Raw genomic sequence first — 20460 nt, 5'->3', positions numbered from 1 at the left:
AAAATCACATTGTAGGATTTTTAATGAATTTATTTGCAAATTATGGTGGAAAATAAGTTTTTGGTCACCAACAAACAAGCAAGATTTCTGGCTCTCACAGACCTGCAACTTCTTCTTTAAGAGGCTCCTCTGTCCTCCACTCGTTATCTGTATTAATGGCACCTGTTTGAACTTGTTATCAGTATAAAAGACACATGTCCACAACCTCAAACAGTCACACTCCAAACTCCACTATGGCCAAGAGCAAAGAGCTGTCAACGGACACCAGAAACAAAATTGTAGACCTGCACCATGCTGGGAAGACTGAATCTGCAATAGGTAAGCAGCTTGGTTTGAAGAAATCAACTGTGGTAGCAATTATTAGGAAATGGAAGACATACAAGACCACTGATAATCTCCCTCAATCTGGGGCTCCACGCAAGATCTCACCCCGTGGGGTCAAAAGGATCACAAGAATGGTGAGCAGAAATCCCAGAACCACACGGGGGGACCTAGTGAATGACCTGCAGAGAACTGGGACCAAAGTAACAAAGCCTACCATCAGTAACACACTACGCCGCCAGGGACTCAAATCCTGCAGTGCCAGACGTGTCCCCCTGCTTAAGCCAGTACACGTCCAGGCCCGTCTGAAGTTTGCTAGAGAGCATTTGGATGATCCAGAAGAAGATTGGGAGAATGTCATATGGTCAGATGAAACCAAAATATAACTTTCTGGTAAAAACTCAACTTGTCTTGTTTGGAGGACAAAGAATGCTGAGTTGCATCCAAAGAACACCATACCTACTGTGAAACATGGGGGTGGAAACATCATGCTTTGGAGCTGTTTTTCTGCAAAGGGACCAGGACGACTGATCCGTGTGAAGGAAAGAATGAATGGGGCCATGTATCGTGAGAGTTTGAGTGAAAACCTCCTTCCATCAGCAAGGGCATTGAAGATGAAACGTGACTGGGTCTTTCAGCATGACAATGATCCCAAACACACCGCCCGGGCAACGAAGGAGTGGCTTCGTAAGAAGCATTTCAAGGTCCTGGAGTGGCCTAGCCAATCTCCAGATCTCAACCCCATAGAACATCTTTGGAGGGAGTTGAAAGTCCGTGTTGCCCAGCAACAGCCCCAAAGCATCACTTCTCTAGAGGAGATCTGCATGGAGGAATGGGTCAAAATACCAGCAACAGTGTGTGAAAACCTTGTGAAGACTTACAGAAAACGTTTGACCTCTGTCATAACCAACAATGGGTATATAACAAAATATTGAGATAAACTTTTGTTATTGACCAAATACTTATTTTCCACCATAATTTGCAAATAAATTCATAAAAATACTACAATGTGATTTTCTGGATTTTTTTTTCTAATTTTGTTATATGTTATAGTTGGTGTACCTATGATGAAAATTACAGGCCTCTCTCATCTTTTTAAGTGGGAGGACTTGCACAATTGGTGGCTGACTAAATACTTTTTTGCCCCACTGTATATATTCAGTACCAGTCAAAGTTTGGAGACACTTAGTCATTCAAGGGTTTTTCTTATTTTATTTCTATTTTCAAGAATAATAATAGTGAAGACATCAAAACGATGAAATAACACATATGGAATCATATAGTAAGCAAAAAAGTGTTAAACAATTTGTGGGTGTGATTTTCTGGTGACACTGTCTGTGATTTATTTAGAATTCAAAGCATTCTTAACCAGCATGGCTACCACAGCATTCTGCAGCGATTTGCCTTCCCATCTGTTTTGCGCTTATTGGGACTATCATTTGTTTTTCAACAGGACAATGACCAAAAAACACACCTCCAGGCTGTGTAAGGGCTATTTGACCAAGGAGAGTGATGGAGTGCTGCATCAGATGACCTGGCCTTCACAATCAACCAACCTCAACCCAACTGAGATGGTTTGGGATGAGTGGGACTGCAAGGAAAAGCAGCCAACAAGTGCTCAGCGTATGTGGGAACTCCTTCAAGACTGTTGGAAAAGCATTCCTCATGAAGATGTTTGAGAGATTGCAAAGAGTGCGCAAAGCTTTCATCAAGGCAATGGGTGGCTACTTTGAAGAATCTAAAATTAAATGAGTAAAAATAGTGTAAAGAAATCCATACTCCATAATCCATATAGTTTCACTAAGTCTATCCATACTCTATAGATTCACTGAAAGTCTATCCATACTCTATAGTTTCACTGAAAGTCTATTTTTACTCATGACCTTGCAGCACCTCAGCACAATGTACGAATACAGAACATGTAGGTTTATTGTGAGAGGACAATGGAGGCTTTGTTATATAGGGGGTTTCTCAATATGCATTTTACCGTGCTCACACTCTCATGCTCCAAGTGCATTCTCCGAGGACTTTCTCTTGAGTACCTTCTTGTGAGGACGAGACTTTGGAGAACGCATTAAACATTACATCTGAGAAGCACTTGTACTACTCCTACTGTAGCACCTCATGCTGCATCTCCCCATTCACTGAACCTTCTTCCAGCCAGGACAATGGCAACAATAGAGACGAAAGAAGTTATACACAAAGCAAATGTTTTACTTAATAATTATCAACTAGATATTTGTGAATCGTTGTAATCTAGCTAGACAGCTAGCTAATTAAACTGCCAAAAATGCCCTAAAACCAATGTTATCCAATGTAGATATAAATTCTTCATTGCTTGCTAGCTAATAATTCTTCATGGCTATCTGGCTAGCTAACAGTACTAGCTAGCCAGTTAGCTCTATTGACTTACCATGGGCTTGTTACCTACGCTACAGTGGGTATTGTAGGCAGGTAACCACGCCAAAATTAATACAGAATGTATTTATTAATGTATCAAGATAAAATATTGTAGTCAGGCAACATATGAGATGTGAATAGGCAACATTTCATTCCCGAAGGAGTGTATTTTCCTCGCTTCAGCTCAAGTAATGGCCGCCGTTGATTTCAAGAAAATGTGGTTGCGTCATATTTATTTTCATACTTACCATTGAAGCTTGCATCGATGCATGCTTCAAAATATGTACAAACGGACTATGCATTCGAGAAACACCTTCCATGCTCTGTTTCGCATACTTTTATTTGGCCTCGTACTCCGACCCTCCCATGCTTCAATTTGCATGCTCGGAGCACGGTAGTATGCATTTTGAGACACACCCATTGTGTGCATATTCAAAGTGAAAGGTATAACATTCAACAAAGATAAGCTCTTGATACCCTTCTCTGGAGCTTTTGGATGCCTTGAAACACTTCCATTTGGCACAATGAGGCTGTGGTGGATACCAGTGTCTTTGGTTGTCTTTGCCCTATACCCGTCTGGCCAGGGGGGCTGGCCAACAGGCAACACCAGTTTAGGTTCTTGTAGGAGCCTTCTTCTCAATGGACAGGCCCCGGATGGTTTGAAGCTGATGAAAAGCAGAACGGACCACGTCTGCAAGTGCTACAGTAGGAGATGTGTGTATGTGGCTTTTCTGCACAGGCAAAGACACACTCCTCTCTACTGGGCTTACAGAATCCTGGATGACCACGGGCACAATTTCTCACAACTGGATCTACTGGATAGGATCGGTAGCTTGTACTTCCCATCATTGGTATGCTCAATGTTTCCCTTTAATTGTTAATTATCCTTTGTCCTTTGGGTGGAATAATACATAGATTTGAGTATTTTCAAATGATTTAGTTTTAGGTTGCTGTGAGAGGTTTCATATAGGCTTGTCATTGGCTGCCCTCAGTGGCTTTAGTCATCATGTGCTTCATAATAAGGACATTGAAATGCCATACAGATCAAGTGAAACACAGTCAGGCAATGAGCACTAGAATTGCAATGGCCTGGCTTTATGATGAGCCCATGTTTGATTTGTATTAGCGTGTTAACATGCACCATAAACAGACTTCAAAGCCTTCGTCCGCTCCGCTCTAGGTACTTATTCAGTCCTATATTTGTTGAATTCTGTTGAGTGTGTGAGTGAGCATGGAATGGACACATTATAAATAAAATAATCAAAACTATTTTTCGAAAGGAGGAAACTTTTCTGCACTGGGACATTTTTGCAAGGGCAGGACCCAATGTGAATTATACAATCCAAATAAAAATTTTAAAGACACAAAGTTGAGCAAGGTTGTGAGAAGAATGGAGTTCACAGCTTGAGTTTCATTCTAATGTTCTAACATACCACACAGTCCCTTCAGAAAGTATTCACGCCCCTTGATTTTTCCAAATGTTGTTGTGTTACAGTTTGAGATGATTATGGATTAAATTGAGATTTTGTGTCACTGGCCTACACACGACACCCCATAAAGGCAAAGTGGAATGATGTTTTCAGAGATGTTAGTCATGGCAAGCCTAAATAAGTTCAGGAGTAAAAATGTGCTTAACAAGTCACATAATAAATTGCATGGACTCATTCTGTTTGCGAAAATAGTGTTTAACAGGATTTTTGAATGACTACCTCATCTCTGTACCCCACACAGACAATTATCTGTCCCTCATTCAAGCAGTCAATTTCAAACATAGATTCAACCACAAAGACCAGGAAGGTTTTCCAATGCATCGCAAAGAAGGGTATCTATTGGTAGATGGGTAAAAATAAAATTGAATATCCCTTTGAGCGTGGTGAAGTTATTAATTACACATTGGATGGTGTATCAGTACACCCAGTCACTACAAAGATACAAGTGTCCTTCTTAACTCAGATGCTGGAGAGGAAGGAAACTGCTCAGGGATTTTATCATGAGACCAATGGTGACAGAGTTTAATGGCTTGCGATAAGAGAAAACTGAGGAGCGAACAACAACATTACAACAACAAAGTTACTCCACAATACTAACCTAAATGACAGAGTGAAAAGAAGGAAGCCTGCATAGAATAAAACATGCATCCAGTTTGCAATTAGGTTCTAAAGTAAAACTGCACAAAATTTGGCAAAGAAATGTACTTTATCTCCTGAAATCAAAGTCTTATGTTTGGGGCAAATCTAACACAACAAACCACTGAGGAACACTCTTCATATTTTCAAGCATGGTGGTGGCTCAAATAAAATAAAATAACATGTTATTGGTCGCATACATGCAGTGCATTCGGAAAGTATTCAGAACCCTTGACTTTTTCCACATTTTGTTACATTACAGCCTTATTCTAAAATGAATTTAAAAAAACATTTCCTCACACAATACCCATAATGACAAAACAAAAACAGGTTTTTCAACACTTTACAAAATGTCACATTTAAATAAGTATTCCATTTACATTACATTTACATTTAAGTCATTTAGCAGACGCTCTTATCCAGAGCGGCTTACAAATTGGTGAGTTCACCTTCTGACATCCAGTGGAACAGCCACTTTACAATAGTGCATCTAAATCATTTAAGGGGGGGGTGAGAAGGATTACTTATCCTATCCTAGGTATTCCTTGAAGAGGTGGGGTTTCAGGTGTCTCCGGAAGGTGGTGATTGACTCCGCTGTCCTGGCGTCGTGAGGGAGTTTGTTCCACCTTTGGGGGGCCAGAGCAGCGAACAGTTTTGACTGGGCTGAGTTGGAACTGTACTTCCTCAGTGGTAGGGAGGCGAGCAGGCCAGAGGTGGATGAACGCAGTGCCCTTGTTTGGGTGTAGGGCCTGATCAGAGCCTGGAGGTACTGCGGTGCCGTTCCCCTCACAGCTCCGTAGGCAAGCACCATGGTCTTGTAGCGGATGCGAGCTTCAACTGGAAGCCAGTGGAGAGAACGGAGGAGCGGGGTGACGTGAGAGAACTTGGGAAGGTTGAACACCAGATGGGCTGCGGCGTTCTGGATGAGTTGTAGGGGTTTAATGGCACAGGCAGGGAGCCCAGCCAACAGCGAGTTGCAGTAATCCAGACGGGAGATGACAAGTGCCTGGATTAGGACCTGCGCCGCTTCCTGTGTGAGGCAGGGTCGTACTCTGCGGATGTTGTAGAGCATGAACCTACAGGAACGGGCCACCGCCATGATGTTGGTTGAGAACGACAGGGTGTTGTCCAGGATCACGCCAAGGTTCTTAGCGCTCTGGGAGGAGGACACAATGGAGTTGTCAACCGTGATGGCGAGATCATGGAACGGGCAGTCCTTCCCCGGGAGGAAGAGCAGCTCCGTCTTGCCGAGGTTCAGCTTGAGGTGGTGATCCGTCATCCACACTGATATGTCTGCCAGACATGCAGAGATGCGATTCGCCACCTGGTCATCAGAAGGGGGAAAGGAGAAGATTAATTGTGTGTCGTCTGCATAGCAATGATAGGAGAGACCATGTGAGGTTATGACAGAGCCAAGTGACTTGGTGTATAGCGAGAATAGGAGAGGGCCTAGAACAGAGCCCTGGGGGACACCAGTGGTGAGAGCGCGTGGCGAGGAGACAGATTCTCGCCACGCCACCTGGTAGGAGCGACCTGTCAGGTAGGACGAAATCCAAGCGTGGGCCGCACCGGAGATGCCCAACTCGGAGAGGGTGGAGAGGAGGATCTGATGGTTCACAGTATCGAAGGCAGCCGATAGGTCTAGAAGGATGAGAGCAGAGGAGAGAGTGTTAGCTTTAGTAGTGCGGAGCGCCTCCGTGATACAGAGAAGAGCAGTCTCAGTTGAATGACTAGTCTTGAAACCTGACTGATTTGGATCAAGAAGGTCATTCTGAGAGAGATAGCGGGAGAGCTGGCCAAGGACGGCACGTTCAAGAGTTTTGGAGAGAAAAGAAAGAAGGGATACTGGTCTGTAGTTGTTGACATCGGAGGGATCGAGTGTAGGTTTTTTCAGAAGGGGTGCAACTCTCGCTCTCTTGAAGACGGAAGGGACGTAGCCAGCGGTCAGGGATGAGTTGATGAGCGAGGTGAGGTAAGGGAGAAGGTCTCCGGAAATGGTCTGGAGAAGAGAGGAGGGGATAGGGTCAAGCGGGCAGGTTGTTGGGCGGCCGGCCGTCACAAGAAGCGAGATTTCATCTGGAGAGAGAGGGGAGAAAGAGGTCAGAGCACAGGGTAGGGCAGTGTGAGCAGAACCAGCGGTGTCGTTTGACTTAGCAAACGAGGATCGGATGTCGTCGACCTTCTTTTCAAAATGGTTGACGAAGTCATCTGCAGAGAGGGAGGGGGGGGGGAGGGGAGGAGGATTCAGGAGGGAGGAGAAGGTGGCAAAGAGCTTCCTAGGGTTAGAGGCAGATGCTTGGAATTTAGAGTGGTAGAAAGTGGCTTTAGCAGCAGAGACAGAGGAGGAACATGTAGAGAGGAGGGAGTGAAAGGATGCCAGGTCCGCAGGGAGGCGAGTTTTCCTCCATTTCCGCTCGGCTGCCCGGAGCTCTGTTCTGTGAGCTCGCAATGAGTCGTCGAGCCACGGAGCGGGAGGGGAGGACCGAGCCGGCCTGGAGGATAGGGGACATAGAGAGTCAAAGGATGCAGAAAGGGAAGAGAGGAGGGTTGAGGAGGCAGAATCAGGAGATAGGTTGGAGAAGGTATGAGCAGAGGGAAGAGATGATAGGATGGAAGAGGAGAGAGTAGCGGGGGAGAGAGAGCGAAGTTTGGGACGGCGCGATACCATCCGAGTAGGGGCAGTGTGGGAAGTGTTGGATGAGAGCGAGAGGGAAAAGGATACAAGGTAGTGGTCGGAGACTTGGAGGGGAGTTGCAATGAGGTTAGTGGAAGAACAGCATCTAGTAAAGATGAGGTCGAGCGTACTGCCTGCCTTGTGAGTAGGGGGAAGGTGAGAGGGTGAGGTCAAAAGAGGAGAGGAGTGGAAAGAAGGAGGCAGAGAGGAATGAGTCAAAGGTAGACGTGGGGAGGTTAAAGTCGCCCAGGACTGTGAGAGGTGAGCCGTCCTCAGGAAAGGAGCTTATCAAGGCATCAAGCTCATTGATGAACTCTCCGAGGGAACCTGGAGGGCGATAAATGATAAGGATGTTAAGCTTGAAAGGGCTGGTAACTGTGACAGCATGGAATTCAAAGGAGGCGATAGACAGATGGCTAAGGGGAGAAAGAGAGAATGACCACTTGGGAGAGATGAGGATCCCGGTGCCACCACCCCGCTGACCAGAAGCTCTCGGGGTGTGCGAGAACACGTGGGTGGACGAAGAGAGAGCAGTAGGAGTAGCAGTGTTATCTGTGGTGATCCATGTTTCCGTCAGTGCCAAGAAGTCGAGGGACTGGAGGGAGGCATAGGCTGAGATGAACTCTGCCTTGTTGGCCGCAGATCGGCAGTTCCAGAGGCTACCGGAGACCTGGAACTCCACGTGGGTCGTGCGCGCTGGGACCACCAGATTAGGGTGGCCGCGCGCGGCCACGCGGTGTGGAGCGTTTGTATGGTCTGTGCAGAGAGGAGAGAACAGGGATAGATAGACACATAGTTGACAGGCTACAGAAGAGGCTACGCTAATGCAAAGGAGATTGGAATGACAAGTGGACTACACGTCTCGAATGTTCAGAAAGTTAAGCTTACGTAGCAAGAATCTTATTGACTAAAATGATTGAAATGATACAGTACTGCTGGAGTAGGCTAGCTGGCAGTGGCTGCGTTGTTGACTTTGTAGGCTAGCTGGCAGTGGCTGCGATGTTGACACTACACTAATCAAGTCGTTCCGTCGAGTGTAATAGTTTCTACAGTGCTGCTATTCGGGGCTAGCTGGCTAGCTAGCAGTGTTGATTGCGTTACGTTACGTTAAGAGAACGACAATAGCTGGCTAGCTAACCTAGAAAATTGCTCTAGACTACACAATTGTCTTAGATACAAAGACGGCTATGTAGCTAGCTAGCTACGATCAAACAAATCAAACCGTTGTACTGTAATAGTTTCTACAGTGCTGCTATTCGGGGGCCAGCTGGCTAGCTAGCAGTATTGATTGCGTTACGTTACGATAAAAGAACGACAATAGCTGGCTAGCTAACCTAGAAAATCGCTCTAGACTACACAATTGTCTTAGATACAAAGACGGCTATGTAGCTAGCTAGCTACGATCAAACAAATCAAACCGTTGTACTGTAATGAAGTGAAATGAAAATGTGATACTACCTGTGGAGCGAAGCGGAAGTTAGTTGAAGTTCTATTCGGTAGAGGTTGGCTAGCTGTTGGCTAGCTAGCTAGCAGCATCTCCTACGTTAAGGACGACAAATAGCTGGCTAGCTAACCTCGGTAAATTAAGATAATCACTCTAAGTCTACACACTCTAAACTACACAATTATCTTGGATACGAAGACAGCAAAGACAACTATGTAGCTAGCTAACACTTCACTAATCGAGTCGTTCAGTTGAGTGTAATAGTTTCTACAGTGCTGGTGGACAGTGGACGTTAGCTAGCTGCTGGGCAGATAGCAGTGTAGACTACGTTAGGACGACGAAATACGATAATTACGCAATTATCTTTGATACAAAGACGGCTATGTAGCTAGCTAAGAAGAAATTGCTAAGATTAGACAAATCAAACCGTGTACTATAATGAAATGTAATGAAAAATGTAATGAAAAGTTATACTACCTGCGGACCGAAGTGTAGATGCGACCGCTCGCTCCAACCCGGAACCGCAACCCTTTACTCAGTACTTTGTTGAAGCACCTTTGGCAGCGATTACAGCCTAGAGTATGATGCTACAAGCTTTGCACACCTGTATTTGGGGAGTTTCTCTCTTTCTTCTCTGCAGATCCTCTCAAGCTCTGTCAGGTTGGATGGGGAGCATCGCTGCACAGCTATTTTCAGGTCTCTCCAGAGATGTTCATTCGGGTTCAAGTCCAGGCTCTGGCTGGACCACTCATGGACATTCAGAGACAGAAGCCACTCATGCGTTGTCTTCGCTGTGTGCTTAGGTTCGTTGTTCTGTTGGAAGGTGAACCTTCACCTCAGTCTAAGGTCCTTAGTGCTCTGGAGCAGGTTGTCATCAAGGATCTCGCTGTACTTTGCTCTGTTCATCTTTCCTTGATCCTGACTAGTCTCCCAGTTCCTGGTCCTGAAAAACATCCCTACAACATGAAGATGCCACACCATACTTCACTGTAGGGATGGTGCCAGGTTTCCTCCAGACATGACACCCGGCATTCAGGCCAAAGAGTTCAATCTTGGTTTCATCAGACCAATCTTTTTCTCAATGTCTGAGAGTCCTTTAGGTGCCTTTTGACAAACTCTAAGCTGGCTGTCATGTGCCTTTTACTGAGGAGTGTCTTCTGTCTGGCCACTCTACCACAAAGGCCATATTTGTGGAGTGCTTCTGAGATGGTTGTACTTCTGGAAGGTTCTCCCATCTCTACAGAGGGACTCTGACGCTCTGTCAGAGTGACCGTTGGGTTCTTGGTCACCTCCTCCATTGCTCAGTTTGGCTGGGCGGCCAGCTAGAGGAAGAGTCTTGGTGGTTCAGGAAAAACAGGTCTGTGTCTTTCCAAATCATGTCAAATCAATTGAATTTACCACAGGTGGACTCCAATCAAGTTGTAGAAACATCTCAAGGATGATCAATGGAAACAGGATTCATCTGATCTCAATTTTGTGTTTCATAGTAAAGGCTCTCAATACTTATGTAAAAAATATATTTCTGTTTTAGATTTTTTTATACATTTGCAAAACAATCTAAAAACCTGTTTTCACTTTGCCATTGTGGGGTATTGTATGTAGATTGATGAGAGAACTTTAAAAAAAATCAATTTTAAAATAAGGCTGCAACAAAATGTGGAAAAAGGGAAGGGGTCTGAATACTTTCCAAATGCACTGTATGTTTAGCATATGTTATTATGGGTGTAGGGAAATGCTTGTGTTCCTAGCTCCAACAGCACAGTAATATCTAACAATACACAACAACACACACAAATCTAACAAGTAAGATAATGGAATTAAGAAATATAGAAATACAGTATTAGGAAGAGAGATATAAGCTGTTCTTCAGTCTCTCGGTCCCAACTTTAATGCACCTGTACTGACCTAGCCTTCTGGATGGTAACGGGTTTACAGGCCATGGATCAGGTGGCTGAGGTCCTTGATGATCTTCTGTGACACCGGGTACTGTGGATGTCCTGGAAGGCAGGCAGTGTGCCCCAAGGTGATGCGTTGGGCAGATCACATTACCCTCTGGAGATCTCTGCGTTTGCGGACGGTGCAGTTGCCAGTGATACAGCCCGACATGAGGCTCTCAATAGTAAATCTGTAAAAGTTTGTGAAGGTTTTATGGGGAAAGCCGGATTTCTTTAGCCTCCTGAGATTGAAGAGGCGCTGTTGCACCTTCTTCACCACACAGTCTGTGTGGATGGACCATTTCAGATGTTCAGTCATGTGTACGCCGAGGAACTTGAAGCTTTTCACATTCTCCACTGCGACCGGATGTGGATAGGGGCGTGCTCCCTATGGTCTGTCCTGAAGTCCATGATCAGCTACTTAATTTTGTTGATGTTGAGGGAGAGCTTATTTTCCTGGCACCTCTCCGCCAGGGCTCTCACCTCCCTGTAGGCTGTATCGTTATTGTTGGTAATCAGGCCTACCACTGTTGTGTCTTCTGCAAACTTGATGATTTGTGTGGCCACACAGTCATGAGTGAACCAGAGGGGGTTGAGTACGCACCCTTGTGGGGCCCCTGTGTTGAGGATAAGCTTAATGGAGGTGTTGTTGACTACCTTCACCAACTTGGGGCAGCCTGTCATGAAGGTCGGGGTTCAGACCCAGGGCCCAGAGCTTACTGATGGGCTTGGAGGGTACTAATAGTGTTGAAGTCTGAGCTGTAGTCAATGAGCAGCATTCTTACATAGGTTTTCCTCTTGTCCAGATGGCATAGGGCAGTGTGCAGTGCGATGGCGATTGCGTCATCCGTGGATCTATTTGGGAGCTAGGTAAATTGCAGTGGGTCTAGAGTGTCGGGTAAGGTAGAGGTGATATGATTCTACCCTCTGAAAGCACTTCATGATGACAGAAGTTAGTGCTACGTGGCGATAGTCATATAGTTCAGTTACCTTCGCTTTATTGGGTATAGGAACAACGGTAGACATCTTGAAGAAAGTGGGGACAACAGAATGGGATAGAGAGAGATTTAATATGTCCTTAAACACTCTGTCACACTCTGATCTGGTTCACCTGTCCTTGTGATTGTCTCCACCCCCTCCAGGTGTCGCTTATTATCCATGGTGTATACAGTGCCTTGCGAAAGTATTCGGCCCCCTTGAACTTTGCGACCTTTTGCCACATTTCAGGCTTCAAACATAAAGATATAAAACTGTATTTTTTTGTGAAGAATCAACAACAAGTGGGACACAATCATGAAGTGGAATGACATTTATTGGATATTTCAAACTTTTTTAACAAATCAAAAACTGAAAAATTGGGCGTGCAAAATTATTCAGCCCCTTTACTTTCAGTTCAGCCATCTCTCTCCAGAAGTTCAGTGAGGATCTCTGAATGATCCAATGTTGACCTAAATGACTAATGATGATAAATACAATCCACCTGTGTGTAATCAAGTCTCCGTATAAATGCACAGGCACTGTGATAGTCTCAGAGGTCCGTTAAAAGCGCAGAGAGCATCATGAAGAACAAGGAACACACCAGGCAGGTCCGAGATACTGTTGTGAAGAAGTTTAAAGCCGGATTTGGATACAAAAAGAATTCCCAAGCTTTAAACATCCCAAGGAGCACTGTGCAAGCGATAATATTGAAATGGAAGGAGTATCAGACCACTGCAAATCTACCAAGACCTGGCCGTCCCTCTAAACTTTCAGCTCATACAAGGAGAAGACTGATCAGAGATGCAGCCAAGAGGCCCATGATCACTCTGGATGAACTGCAGAAGAGATCTACAGTTGAGGTGGGAGACTCTGTCCATAGGACAACAATCAGTCGTATATTGCACAAATCTGGCCTTTATGGAAGAGTGGCAAGAAGAAAGCCATTTCTTAAAGATATCCATAAAAAGTGTTGTTTAAAGTTTGCCACAAGCCACCTGGGAGACACACCAAACATGTGGAAGAAGGTGCTCTGGTCAGATGAAACCAAAATTGAACTTTTTGGCAACAATGCAAAACGTTATGTTTGGCGTAAAAGCAACACAGCTCATCACTTTGAACACACCATACCCACTGTCAAATATGGTGGTGGCAGCATCATGTTTTGGGCCTGCTTTTCTTCAGCAGGGACAAGGAAGATGGTTAAAATTGATGGGAAGATGGATGGAGCCAAATACAGGACCATTCTGGAAGAAAACCTGATGGAGTCTGCAAAAGACCTGAGACTGGGACGGAGATTTGTCTTCCAACAAGACAATGATCCAAAACATAAAGCAAAATCTACAATGGAATGGTTCAAAAATAAACATATCCAGGTGTTAGAATGGCCAAGTCAAAGTCCAGACCTGAATCCAATCGAGAATCTGTGGAAAGAACTGAAAACTGCTGTTCACAAATGCTCTCCATCCAACCTCACTGAGCTTGAGCTGTTTTGCAAGGAGGAATGGGAAAAAATTTCAGTCTCTTGATGTGCAAAACTGATAGAGACATACCCCAAGTGACTTACAGCTGTAATCGCAGCAAAAGGTGGCACTAAAAAGTATTAACTTAAGGGGGCTGAATAATTTTGCACGCCCAATTTTTCAGTTTTTGATTTGTTAAAAAAGTTTGAAATATCCAATAAATGTCGTTCCACTTCATGATTGTGTCCCACTTGTTGTTGATTCTTCACAAAAAAATACAGTTTTATATCTTTATGTTTGAAGCCTGAAATGTGGCAAAAGGTTGCAAAGTTCAAGGGGGCCGAATACTTTCGCAAGGCACTGTATATCCCTGTTTTTCCTGTCTCTCTGTGCCAGTTCGTCTTGTTTGCCAAGTCAACCAGCATTTTTCCTTGCTCCTATTTTTCCCAGTCTCTGTTTGTTTCTAGTCCTCCTTGTTTTGGACCTCTGCCTGGCCTGACCTCGAGACTGCCTATCATCTGGTACTGTTTGGACTCTGACCTGGTTTATGAACTCTCGCCTGTCCTCGACCTGCCTTTGCCTACTCACTTTGTTATAATAAATATCGGAGTTCTACCATCTACCCTTTGTGCCTGCATTTGGGTCTTACCTTGTGCCTTTATACACTCCAGCCAGCTTGTCTGCTCATGCTCTGAGGATGCGGCTAGAGATGCCGTGTCTTACTCATGTCAGCCACGGAGAAGGAGAGTTCACAGTCTATGGGAGCGGTGGAGGACTGCACCAGCGGCACTGTGTTTCCCTAGAAGCGGTCAAAGAAGGTGTTTAGCTTGTCCGGGAGCAAGACCTTGGTGTCCGCACCGTGGCTGGTTTTCCCTTTATAATCCGTGATTATCTAAAGTCCCTGACACATAGGTCTCGTGTTTCCACTTTATCTCTGTAATTACATTTTGCCTGCTTGATTGCCTTACGGAGGGCATAAGTGGACTGTTTGTACTGAACCATATTCCCAGTAAACTTGCCGTGGTTAAATGTGGTGGTCGCGCTTTCAGTTTTGAGTGAATGCTGCCATCTATCCACGTTTTTTTTATTTGGATAGGTTTTAATCGTCACAGTGGGAACATCATCCCCTATACATTTTCCGATGAGCTCAGTCACTGTGTCAGTGTATACCACAATGTTATTCTCAGAGGCATCCCGGAACATATCCCAGTTCACATGATCAAAACAACCTTGAAGCATGGATTCCGTTTGGTCAGACCAATGTTGAAAAGTTCTTACCACGAGTACTACCTGTTTGAGTTTCTACAGGAAGGGAGGAGCAGGATGGAGGCATGACCTGAAGGGAAGGTGGGAGGAGGGCCTTGTAGCTGTCTCAGAAGGGGAGTAGCAATGGTCGAGAGTTTTTGAAGGCACAAGTGGCGCAGGCGATTTGTTGATAAAACTTCAGTAGCTTTTACCCCAGATGTTCTTTATTAAAGTCCCCACCTACAATAAATGCGGCCTCAGGATATGTGGTTTCCAGTTTGCACGAAGTCCAACTGCATCATGTTATAGGTATGCCTGTCATCGGCAAGGACTAGGGAGTTTATTACCATAAAAAGAAACAGAATAGACTTAAGCACAGGCATAATCTAGAGGAAAACCTGGTACAGTCAGCTTTCCAAAATACATTGGGAGAGAAATTCACCTTTCAGCAGGACACTTACCTTAAACACAAGTCAAAATATACATTGGAGTTGCTTACCAAGACAACATAATTTTCTTGAGTGGCCTAGTTACAGTTTTGACGTAGCCTTTTCATGCAGTCAAATGACATAGTGAACTCATGGGTGGATTGTTATTAATATCTTTCATAATTTTCATATTTATAAGCATTTTTTACATCTTTTTTTCTGCCGGGAAATCTGGTGTTTCTATGTCAAAAAGTTTAGTTATATTTCTGTCACGACTTCCGCCGAAGTCCGTCCCTCTCCTTGTTCGGGCGGCGTTCAGCGGTTGACATCACCGGCTTTCTAGCCATTGCGGTCCACTTTTCATTTTCCATTTGTTTTGTCTTTGTCTTACACATCTGATTTCAATCCCCCAATTACCTGTTCATTATTTAACCCTCTGTTCCCCCATGTTTGTTTGTGAGTGATTGTTTCTATGTAGGAAGGTCCATTATTGTGGGCTCTGTTTTTGTATTGCATTTATATTATTGGGTAAAATACGTTTATTTACTCATATCTGCTGTCTTTCGCCTGACTCCTATACACCAGCTACACACAGACTTCCTTACAATTTCAGTCTTCTGTGATGTACATAAAGTGTAATATTTGGATGCAAACTCAAAATGTAATACATTTCAACTCTATATCTGATATGGTACAGGTGTCTTATTTTTTTAAAGCCCATAACCATGTGTGTGAGGTGTATACTTTTGTCTCAAAGTAGATTTGCTTAAAACCCTCTCTAGGGTATGTGGGACGCTAGCGTCCCATCTGGCCAACATCCAATGAGATTGCAGAGTGCCAAATTCAAATACAGAAATGTATCAGATTTAAAAAATGCTTTACGGCGAAAGCATACCTTACGATTATTTGAGAACATAGCCCAGTTGACAAATTATATTCAATCCTCAGGTTGTTTTTAGCCTAAATGATCTATAATATTTCAACCGGACAATAACGTTGTCAATATAAAAGGTAAACAAGAAATGCACTCTCTCGGGATTGCGCATGAAAAAGCTCTGTGACACATCAGGGTCCACTCATTCAGACTGGTCTGACTCCCCATTTATAAGAATACAAGCCTGAAACCATTTCTAAAGACTGTTGACATCTAGTGGAAGTTATAGGAACTGCAAATTGAGTCCTAAGTCAATGGATACTGTAATGGACTTGAATAGAAAAATAAAAAATAAAAAACTTCCTGAATGGATTGTTCTCAGGTTGTCACCTGCCAAATCAGTTCTGTTATACTCACAGACACTATTTTAACAGTTTTGGAAACTTCAGAGTATTTTTTATCCAAATCTACCATATGCATATCATATCTCCTGGGCCCGAGTAGCAGGCCGTTTAATTTGGGCATGCTTTTCATCCAAAATTCCGAATGCTGGTTAAGACTATCAAGAAACACTCTGTACAGTATGACCCTGATTTAGCCCACTGCAGTAAAAGGTTCAATCGGCTTGAAAATCTACGGCAAAACTTGAAAATGGCTGTCTAGCAATGATCAATGAATAGGTCAATGAGCACTATACTGTCCAGTTCTATTTTCCTCATGTGTCTTTATACTGTACATCTAATCCCTCTTCATCTCCTTTCACCACAGGATGGGGATTCCCTGCTTCTGAGAGAAATGACTGCCATCATGCATAAAGGGGTCGACTTAGGCTTTTCCCATCCTGTCACACATATCGTGAGTGGAGTGGCCCCAGTTGAGCATGAGCTAACCTGGAATACCATGGGTGTCAGACCTAGCGTTGCTTGGATCGCTTACCACCATACTACCACCACAGGACAGACCTTTCATGGAGCGATGGTTCAGAAAGCCCAAGGGGCCAGGGGCTGGGTCCAGCACACCTTGGTCCAATTGCAGGAGATGCTGGCTGAGAGATACTCAACTGCTGAGCCTGTGAGGATATTCCCCAGCCGTCCTGAACCACAAAGATTCAAACCAAGTGTGATCACTCTCGGAGAGCAAGGAAAAACTGGGATACACAGGCAGACTCACAAAGAAGCAAAACAACTGAGTCTGGAGTCACAGTTCAGTCCTAAAAAGAAGTCGGGTGTAAAGATTGATGCCTCTGTCCAGATGGAGTTTGATGGACCTTACTCATTAGATGAGAGGCTAATCAAACAGCAAGATGTTTTCCAAATAGACATAATTCACACTGAGGGCTCATCAAAGGAAAGGCCAGATGTTGAGCTAGTGGTCAATGCAGAGATCACTGATGTGTCACAGGAAGTTCCAACACCAGAGAGGCCTAGGGCAACAGCCCCCCTCACAACACTGACAACTTCCTCACTTAGCAGCATAGAAAGGATATTGTGGTTTAAAGCTGTGTCTGATGGAGATGACACCAAATATAAACTGACCAATGGATTCATAGGGTTACTCAGGACAAATAGAGATTTCCTGAGTAAGCCGCAACGTGAGGTACAACACGCTCTGGTGAGACGGAGTCAAGTTAAAAATGGAGAACGAGTGGACAATGAAGGACAAAAACAACACCCCAAAGAACCTTCAGGAGATGAGGAAGAGGATGGCGCTTTGACAGACTATCCACCGACAGAAACAACTGAGGGTGACAGCAATAGCAAAGATGAAGACGCTGATGTAACACCATCAACAGATGCACCTCAAACAGAGTATGCAGATGTAACAGAGGAAGTAGAAGACAGTGGAGAGAAGGAACCAGAAAGAGAACCTACAACAGTCACACCAATATTCACATTACCTCCAAAAACAGAGCGCACAGAGGAAACTGAGAGTGCAATGACAGAAATGGTAGATGAACAAGAATTCCCTACTACACTCCCCACACCTACAACTGAAAGCCAACAAACCAAGTTAATGGATGAAACAGAGACAGTCAATACAAATGGGGAGAATGACCCTGAGGAACTGGAGTCCACATCAGAATCTTTAATATCTACAATAATCTCACAAACAGTAGGTGAAACCATAAACGATCAAGAACTTACACTCATGACAGAACCAACAGAAAGTATAGATGAACTTTCAGCTACCACAGACAGCTTGCAGACAGAGTGCACAGATGAAACTGAGGTTGTAATGACAGAAATGGTAGATGAACAAGAAATCCCTACTACACTCCCCACACCTACAACTGAAAGCCAACAAACCAAGTTAATGGATGAAGCAGAGACAGTCAACACAAATGGGGGGAACGACCCTGAGGAACTGGAGTCCACTTCAGAATCTTTAATATCTACAACAATCTCACAAACAGTAGGTGAAAACATAAACGATCAAGAACTTACACTCATGACAGAACCAACAGAAAGTGTAGATGAACCTTCAGCTACCACAGACAGCTTGCAGACAGAGTGCACAGATGAAACTTATAATCCACCAACAGAAAGTATAGATGAACCTTCAGCTACCACAGACAGCTTGCAGACAGAGTGCACAGATGAAACTGAAAATCCACCAACAGAAAGTATAGATGAACCTTCAGCTACCACAGACAGCTTTCAGACAGAGTGCATAGATGAAACTGAGAGTGCAATGACAGAAATGGTAGATGAACAAGAATTCCCTACTACACTCCCCACACCTACAACTGAAAGCCAACAAACCAAGTTAATGGATGAAACAGAGACAGTCAATACAAATGGGGAGAATGACCCTGAGGAACTGGAGTCCACATCAGAATCTTTAATATCTACAGTAATCTCACAAACAGTAGGTGAAACCATAAACGATCAAGAACCTACACTCATGACAGAACCAACAGAAAGTATAGATGAACCTTCAGCTACCACAGACAGCTTTCAGACAGAGTGCACAGATGAAACTGAGAGTGCAATGACAGAAATGGTAGATGAACAAGAATTCCCTACTACACTCCCCACACCTACAACTGAAAGCCGACAAACCAAGTTAATGGATGAAACAGAGACAGTCAACACAAATGGGGGGAACGACCCTGAGGAACCGGAGTCCACTTCAGAATCTTTAATATCTACAACAATCTCACAAACAGTAGGTGAAACCATAAACGATCAAGAACTTACACTCATGACAGAACCAACAGAAAGTATAGATGAACCTTCAGCTACCACAGACAGCTTGCAGACAGAGTGCATAGATGAAACTGAGAGTGCAATGACAGAAATGGTAGATGAACAAGAATTCCCTACTACACTCCCCACACCTACAACTGAAAGCCGACAAACCAAGTTAATGGATGAAACAGAGACAGTCAACACAAATGGGGAGAACGACCCTGAGGAACCGGAGTCCACTTCAGAATCTTTAATATCTACAACAATCTCACAAACAGTAGGTGAAACCATAAACGATCAAGAACCTACACTCATGACAGAACCAACAGAAAGTATAGATGAACCTTCAGCTACCACAGACAGCTTGCAGACAGAGTGCACAGATGAAACTGAAAATCCACCAACAGAAAGTATAGATGAACTGCCTCCGACAGATGGATGTCCAGAACCTGAGATTACAGAAAATCGAACAGAAAATATAGAAGAGCCATCAACTCCCATTGAAGAAACTGACAATCCAACAGCAGAAAATGTAGAAGAACCATCAACTACCATTGCAGAAACTGACAATCCAACAACAGAAAATGTAGAAGAACCATCACCTACCGTAGAAGAAAGTACAACACATGACAAGCACATACCTACTACATTTACCCCAGAGACTGAAAATCCACCCACAAAAACTACCCAAGAAACAGATAATCAACCAACAGAAAGTGTTCACGTATCTTTACCCATACCAGAAAACTTGAAGACAGAACATGAAACGGACTTTCCAGTTTTGTCGGTTTGCAAAGGATTGGTCCATCGAACTGATGCAGTGATAAGTCACTGTAGGGAAAGAATGCGTTTGAATCCAGGGAAGAAATCAAATGAGACAAGTGCCTCAGACAATGTATCACAAGAAGTACTCTACATCACAATCACCCCAGAGACAACAGATGCAAGCTCAGAATCACTGACCATATGTGAGGATGAGACAGAGGACGGAGATCCTAGTACAGACGACAGCAACCTGTCCCATCCATCCAGCAAAGATGAACATTTCTACTACTTTAATGGAAAGCTGAAGAGAATCCAAAATAATGTAAATCCTAAAGAGTCCGCTACAGACACTGCACCAGGAGAAGTCACTGAGGCCCCAGAAACAACAGGCCCAGAATCAATAACCATATCTGTGGACAAGACAGAGGATGGAGGTCCTAATGAAATCAGCCAAACAGATGGAGAAGAGCATCACAAGGAGCATGAGTCAATTACAGACACTAACAACTCGTTCAGCGATGGCAATGATGAACATTTTTACTACTTTAATGGAAAGCAGAAGAAAGTCAGAAATAACTTCTATCCTAAGGTGAACGATATGTTAAATACACACCACAGCC

At 44.0% G+C, this 20460-nt stretch overlaps 1 long non-coding RNA gene across 1 annotated transcript in view; it reads left to right on the top strand.

Annotated features, from left to right (window-relative positions):
* The window catches only part of LOC135516899 (uncharacterized), a 33101-nt gene extending 16093 nt beyond the window's left edge, over positions 1 to 17008 (top strand). The window contains exons 2-3 of the long non-coding RNA XR_010451977.1: positions 1775 to 1944; positions 16653 to 17008. This is a non-coding gene — a long non-coding RNA (uncharacterized LOC135516899). The remainder of the gene's footprint in view (positions 1 to 1774; positions 1945 to 16652) is intronic.
* Positions 17009 to 20460: the final 3452 nt, after the last annotated feature.

The sequence above is a fragment of the Oncorhynchus masou genome, chromosome 28 (genome assembly GCF_036934945.1).
Source record: "Oncorhynchus masou masou isolate Uvic2021 chromosome 28, UVic_Omas_1.1, whole genome shotgun sequence".
Taxonomy (NCBI): domain Eukaryota; kingdom Metazoa; phylum Chordata; class Actinopteri; order Salmoniformes; family Salmonidae; genus Oncorhynchus; species Oncorhynchus masou.
The sequence above is the reverse complement of the archived record's forward strand: the minus strand, read 5'-3'. Positions and strand labels throughout refer to the sequence as shown.